The sequence below is a fragment of the Amblyraja radiata genome, chromosome 20, assembly GCF_010909765.2.
Source record: "Amblyraja radiata isolate CabotCenter1 chromosome 20, sAmbRad1.1.pri, whole genome shotgun sequence".
Classification (NCBI taxonomy): domain Eukaryota; kingdom Metazoa; phylum Chordata; class Chondrichthyes; order Rajiformes; family Rajidae; genus Amblyraja; species Amblyraja radiata.
Window position 1 is genome coordinate 4,142,462 of NC_045975.1, and position 7,974 is coordinate 4,150,435.

Here is a 7,974-nt window from a genome sequence, read left to right on the forward strand (position 1 = left end):
GAGTTTTCTCCGGGTGCTCCATTTTCCTCCCGCACTCCAAAAGCGTACAGGTTTGGAGGTGAATTAGCTTCGGTATAATTATAAATTGTTCCTAGTGTGTATGATAGTGCTTGTGTGCGGGGGGGGGGGGGGGGGGGGTCGCTGGTCTGCACGGACTCAGTGGGCTGAAGGGCCTGTTTCTGCGCTGTATCTCCAGACTGAACTAAACTGAACTGGACAAATCGAAAGTAAAAATATAGCCAGGTACATGGGTAGTGTGCAGGAAGGTACTGCAGGAGCTAGTTTACACCAAAGATACGTGGATAGGATAGGTTTACACAAAGGCTGGTGGGCGTATGGAAAAAAAACGAGCTGCCAGATGAGGTAGTTGAGGCATGTACTTTTTTTTTAGCCCGCGGTCCGCGGTCTAGGCATAAGCTCAGGGGCGACCGTGCCTTTGTGGTTGCAGCTCCTAGACTGTGGAACAGCATCCCCTTTCCCATCAGAACTGCCCCCTCCATCGACTCTTTTAAGTCAAGACTAAAATCTTATCTATACTCCCAAGCCTTTCCTGACGTCCACTGAGCAAGGGCTATATGTATATATGTATGTAGTCTGAAGAAGGGTTTCGGCACGAAACGTTACCTATTTCCTTCGCTCCATAGATGCTGCTGCACCCGCTGAGTTTCTCCAGCATTTTTGTCTACCTATGTATGTAGTTTGTTTGTTTATACTATTCTTATAACAAATGTAAAACACTTTGGCCAACGAGAGTTGTTTTTTTAAATGTGCTATATAAATAAATAAATGTGACTTGACTTGACTTTTTTTTAGTTTAGTTTAGAGATACAGCGCGGAAACAGGCCATTCGGCTCACCGGGTCTGCCCCGACCAGCGATCCCCGCACATTAACATCACCCTACACCCACTAGGGACAATTTTTACATTTACACCAAGCCAATTAACCTGCAAACCTGCACGTCTTTGGAGTGTGGGAGGAGGCCAAAGATCTCGGAGAAAACCCACGCAGGTCATGGGGAGAAGGTATAAATTGCATACAGACAGCGCCCGCTGAGTTTCTCCAGCACTTTTGTCTACCTTCAATAGAAGATGCATATCTTTGGTGAAAATGTTGCATCCGCCTAACTGTGAATGGATTCTGCAGTCAGAGTACATATACGTGATAGGAGTAGAATTAGGCCACTCAGCCCATCATGTCTACTCCGCCATTCTGATCTATCACTCCCTCCTCACCCCGTTCTCCTGACACCCTCAGTAATCAAGAATCTGTCAACCTCCGCCTTAAAAATATCCATTGATTGTTCTGTGGCAGTGAATTCTACAGATTCACCACCCTCTGACTAAAGAAGTTCCTCCTTATCTCCTTTCTAGAGGGACATCCTTTTATTCTGAGGCTGTGCCCTCTGGCCCTAGACTCCAGGGGCGGACAACCTGGGGGGGGGGCAGGGGGGGCACTTCCCCCCCCATGTATTGAGAGGTGGGGGACAATCCCCCCCCATGTTTTGTAATCCGGACTTTATCAGATGCTTTCTAAGGGCTGAATCGGCCCGTTCGCGGGGCCTTTCATCTCCCGGCACGGCTTAAAATCAAACTGCTACATCGAGGCGATCGAGGCTCCCGATGTTGAAGCACCCGTCGGCCGATGAAAGACGCCGCGTACGGGCCGATTCAAGCCCCACGATTCGGGGCGGACTCTGCCACGAGTGGAAACATCCTCTCCGCATCCACTCTATCCAGGCCTTTCACTATTTGGTGGACACACTCTCTCACCTCCATTTCACTGCAGTTTCTATTTGTTAATAAACAAAGGCGTCAAGTATGAAAGACAAATTACTGCATCTGTGGAGAACATGGATAGGTGACGTTTCACAGAGTGCTGGAGTAACTCAGTGGGTCAGGCAGCATCTGTGGAGAACATGGATAGGTGACATTTCTCAGAGTGCTGGAGTAACTCAGCGGGTCAGGCAGCATCTGTGGAGAACATGGATAGGTGACGTTTCACAGAGTGCTGGAGTAACTCAGCGGGTCAGGCAGCATCTGTGGAGAACATGGATAGGTGACGTTTCACAGAGTGCTGGAGTAACTCAGCGGGTCAGGCAGCATCTGTGGAGAACATGGATAGGTGACGTTTCGGGTTGGGACCCTTCGAAACATCACCTATCCATGTTCTGCAAAGATGCTGAAAAACTGTAAGGAGCTTCAGATATTGGATTACAACTGTAGACACAAAGTGGTTACTCCAGCACTTTGTGTCTTCTCTGCACAGATGCTGCCTGGCCTGCTGAGTTACTCCAGCAATCTATGTCTCATTTTGTAAACCAGCATCTGCAGATCCTTCTGTCTCCAAACGATGGGCGGAACGGCGGCACAGTGGTAGAGTTGCTGCCTCACAGCGCCCAGAGACCCGGGTTCGATCCTGACTACGGGTGCTGTCTGCACCGAGTTTGTACGTTCTCCCCGTGACCTGCGTGGGTTTTCTCCGGGTGCTCCGGTTTCCTCCCACACTCCAAAGACGTGCAGGTTTGTAAGTTAATTGGCTTTGGTGACATTGTAAGTGTGTAGGATAGTGCTAGTGTGCAGGGATCGCGGGCCAGTGTGGACTCGGTGGGCCGAAGGGCCTGTTTCCACGCTGTATCTCTAATCTAAACGAAACAAAGCGTAAAATGCTTCACCTTGAGTTCTCAGAGAAATTACAACCAAGCATTCCAACAACTATTGATTTTTATTTCTATCAGGTTAATCCTCACCAATAACAATGTTGAACAAGCACTTTTAGTTCAAGTTCAAATTCAAGTGAGTTTATTGTCATGTGTCCCTGATAGGACAATGAAATTCTTGCTTTGCTTCAGCACAACAGAACATAGTAGGCATTGACTACAGAACAGATCAGTGTGTCCATATACCATTATATAAATATATACACACATGAATAAATAAATTGATAAAGTGCAAATAACAGATAGTGGGTTATTAATGATCAGAGTTTTATCCGAGCCAGGTTTAATAGCCTGATGGCTGTGGGGAAGTAGCTATTCCTGAACCTGGTTGTTGCTTAGTTTAAGAAGGAGCTGCAGATGCTGGAAAATCGAAGGTACACAAAAATGCTGGAGAAACTCAGCGGGTGCAGCAGCATCTATGGAGCGAAGGAAATAGGTAACGTTTCGGGTCGAAACGTTACCTATTCCTTCGCTCCATAGATGCTGCTGCACCCGCTGAGTTTCTCCAGCATTTTTGTGTACCTTTGTTGCTTAGTTTAGTTTAGTTTAGTTTAGTTTAGTTTAGTTTAGTTTAGTTTAGTTTAGTTTAGTCTAGTTTAGGTTAGTTTAGTGAAACAGCGCGGAAACAGGCCCATCAGCCCACTGAGTCTGCGCCGACCAGCGATCCCCGCACACTAACACTATCCCACACACACTAGGGTCAATTTTACATTCATACCAAGCCAATTAACCTACACACCCGTACGCGTTTGGAGAGTGGAAGGAAACCGAAGATCTCGGAGAAAACCTACCCACGCAGGTCACGGGGATGACGTACAAACTCCGTACAGGCAGCACCCGTAGTCGGGATCGAACCCGGGTCTCTGGCGCTGTAATCGCTGTAAGGCAGCAACTCTACCGCTGCGCCACCGTGCCTCGATTCACCGCGAGCATTGTTTTTACATGGGCATACATTTTGCCTCTCCGGCAGTCTGTGCTGTATTCATGGAAAATGATGGTGGTCTTTGAGAGGTTAGTGGAACGAGGAGCCCACTCTACAGTGGTCTGTGAATGTTATCTCTTGGCCAAACGCACGCCCTTGGCACGAACAGTAGAAACTGTTCCCGTTGTCTGTGTCTCCCTGCTAGTTTAGTTTTAGTTTAGTTTCGAGATCCAGCGCGGGAACAGGCCCATCCGCCCACCGAGTCTGCGCTGACCAGCGATCCCCGCACGCTGACACTATCCTACACACACTAGGGACAATTTACACTTATATCAATCCAATTAACCTACAAACTTGTACGTCTTTAGAGTGTGGGAGGAAACTGATCATCTCGGAGAAAACCCACACGGTCACGGGGAGAACGTGCAAACTCCGTTCAGGCAGCACCCGTAGTCAGGATCGAACCTGGGTCTCTGGCGCTGTGAGGCAGCAACTCTACTGTTGTGCCACCCTTAACCCTAGATTCCCTGAGCCCTCAGCCCTAAATTCTTACTGTGGTACTTTGAGAATGTCTTTGTTAAGTTCTTTGGATAGAGTGGATGTGGAGAGGGCGTTTCCATTTAGCAGAGGATGGGATTGAGCACATAATCAGGTCAGCACTCCAGCGCCATGCTGATGTAAGTTGCATCTTCCAGATGAGGCATTAATGCAAGGACCTCTGCCCCTACAGAATGGATGCAAGTCTCCTGGCATTGACTTTGAACAACAAAGGTCTGTCTCTGATGTGGTTGCTAGCCACGGTTTACCACTCAACAACCATCATTAATACATCAGTAATCATTTCCCCAGATCTCAGCCCATATATAAACCAGTGGAACCATCCGAGCGTCACAGACACACGCTGAAAAGATGTTCGACTTGAGTTCAGTTTCATTTATTGGCATGTAGAAACAAAGAAAATAGGTGCAGGAGGAGGCCATTCGGCCCTTCGAGCCAACACCGCCATTCATTGTGATCATGGCTGATCAGTCAAAACGGAGACGAGGAAACACTTCTTCACACAGAGAGTGGTGAGTCTGTGGAATTCTCTGCCTCAGAGGGCAGTGGAGGCTGGTTCTCTGGATGCTTTCAAGACAGAGCTAGATAGGGCTCTTAAAGATAGCGGAGTCAGGGGATATTGGGAGAAGGCAGGAACGGGGTATTGATTGGGGATACACAAAAATGCTGGAGAAACTCAGCGGGTGCAGCAGCATCTATGGAGCGAAGGAGCAAAGGATATAGGCAACGTTTCGGGCCGACACCCTTCTTCAGACTGTAGTTGCTGCAGAAACCCGCTGAGTTTCTCCACTATTTTTGTCTACCTTCGATTATCCAGCATCTGCAGTTCCTTCTTAAATACTCATTGGGGATGATCAGCCATGATCACATTGAATGGTGGTGTTGGCTCGAGGGGCCGAATGGTCTCCTAGTGCACCTATTTATCATCTATTGTCTATTGAAACTCTTCTCCAGACTGTGAGTCAGGGGAGAGGGGGGGGGGGGGTCTAGAGATATGGAAGGGTGAGGTGTGAAAAGGACAGATCAAAGTAGACAATGCTGAAGGAAAAGTGGTCTGGTTCATTGTTTTCTGAGGGGAAGGTGACAACGAGGCATACAAACAGTAAAATCTATGCAGGAGGACAGTGAAACTAGGGTGGGGGAGGGATGGAGAGAGAGGGAAAGCAAGGGTTACATGAAGTTGGAGAAATCAATATTCATGCCGCTGGGTTGTGAGATGCCTGAGCTTTTTATCTTGCACATTACATGTTATGCTTCATTGCTGTCACCTGCACACTCTTGAAGTCTTCAATTGCAGCTCAATGTTTCTTAGTATTGATCACCGCTCAATAATTCTGTGCCTGTGTCCAACCCCTCGCCACTTCGCTGCCTCTGACTGTCTGATGAAGAACAAACCGTGTGTTGCAGCGTCTCCTCTCCCGCAGAGGTTCGCCGCAGGAGTTGGTCAACGTTGGCTTCAATGCCCCGTACAACATCCCTCGCTTGCTCACCGCCGATAGCCAACGCAGCCCGTGAAGACTCCTGGCCCCACCTCCAACGCTTCCCACAATCAGCATCATTCAACCTCCCTCTCCGCCGGGCGGTCACGGTGGCGCAGCGGGTAGAGTTGCTGCCTCACAGCGCCGGAGACCCGGGTTCGATCCCGACCACGGGTGCTTGTTCGATCCCGACCACGGGTGCTGTCCGTACGGAGTTTGTATGTTCCCCCCGTGACCTGCCTGGCTTTTCTCCGAGATCTTCGGTTTCCTCCCGTACTCCAAAGACGCACAGGTTTGCAGGCTAACTGGCTGAGTATAAATTTAAATTAACCATATAACCATATAACAATGACAGCACGGAAAACAGGCCATCTCGGCCCTTCTAGTCCGTGCCGAACACTTACTCTCACCTAGTCCCATCTACCTGCACTCAGACCCTAACCCTCCATTCCTTTCCCGTCCATATACTTATGGTCCTTAATTGTCCTTAGTGTGTGTAGGATAGTGTTAGTGTGCGGGGATCGCTGGTCGGCGCAGACCCAGTGGGCCGAATGTCCTGTTTCCGCGCTGTATCTCTAAACTAAACTGAAATCCCCAAACCAAAACTCATCTGAACTAAAATTAAATTCAAGGAACACCACTGTCTGAGTCACAATGCTCTGTTATTGATCCATACCGCACGGGATTTAAAAAAATCCTGTTAATTATGGTCTTTGGACAACGGACGCTTTTGAGGGTCTGACCCACTTCCACGACCTAATTCACGACCTTTTTCACTCGTGGACATTTTTCATCATGTTGAAAAAACGCCCCGACCTACTTGATGCCACGAGTACCTACGACTAGCATCACCGCCTGCCTACGACCTCCTACGATCTACGACCTCGTGACGACCATGCTGCGAGTATGAGTCAAGGGCAAACTCGGCAGAGGTCGTGAATTAGGTCGTGAAAGTGGGACAGGCCCTTTACTCAGTCGATGTGAACTTTGCCTTCCAGTGGTAAATTACTGGGATTAGACCGGGGGCTCGTTCTTTAAGAAAATATTAGCTGTGATTTGATGTAAGACGAGCTGTTAATGCGAAAAGATACGATAGAACTTTATTTATCCCAGGAGGGAAATTGATCTGCCGACAGTCATAAAACACAACAAGACACATGAAACATGGCCTTAAAGAGACAAGTGGAAAGGATTGGGGATGTGCAAAGATTGTGGAGGGGGAGAGGACGACAGAAAGGGGGGGGGGGGGGGGGGGGGTGGGGGGGAGGGAGTTGTACTGTTTGAAAGCCGCAGGAAAGAAGGATTAGGAGGTTAGGAGGGAGAGATAGATCAGCCATGATTGAATGGCGGAATAGACTTGATGGGCCGAATGGCCTAATTCTGCTCCTATCACTCATGACCTTATGAACCAAAGGGGAGAGGAGAATATTTCTTCTTGTGCAGCAAGGTGTTATCTAGAGAGCCTCGCCTTGGGGCAGATGCTATAGACCTGCACGGGAAAGTAGACGCTCCCGCCCCCACGTGTCTCGGGCAGATGGGGCTCGTCAGCCCGGGAAGTCACGGTGGCGCTGCGGTAGAGTTGCTGCCTTACAGCAAAAAATGCAGCGCCAGAGACCCGGGTTCGATCCCGACTACGGGTGCTGTCTGTATGGAGTTTGTACGTTCTCCCCGTGGGTTTTCTCCGAGATATTTGGTTTCCTCCCGCACTCCAAAGACGTGCAGGTTTGTAGGTTAACCGGCTTGTTTAATTGGCTTGATAAAAATGTTAAATTGTCCAAGTTGGCGATATGCAGAGTACTGCCCTGAAGGTTCAGAAGGAAGGCAGTCCATCTAGGAGAGGGAAAACTCTGATTTAAAACCTCCACTGCCTTGTGGCCGTATCCAGTCATGGAAAAAGCTCCAGGAGTAAACCTCAAGAAAATCCGGAGTCGGAGCCCCTAAGGCAGTTCGTCGTTGTCTACAACCTCGCTCTGGCAGCTCCTGCGACGGCGCTGGTGCCAAACTGCTGTTCCTTTGGATCGATCAGCGACGTGCAGAGGGGGGGGGGGGGGGCGTGCTGCGTGGGCAACAGCCTGTCCTCCATATGACATCGCCCAGGCTTGCATCCAAACAGGATGCATCACCCATGGTCAGTCATGACCGAGAGGGGGGCCTACTACTACTACTACTACTACTACTACTACTAATATCGCCTGGAAGAGCAGCAGAGGCAGATGAAGTACTGACGTACGAAAGGGAATTAAAGATGCGCTTGACATGGATTAAAATTACAGGGCTGTGAGGAATGGAGACAGCAGAG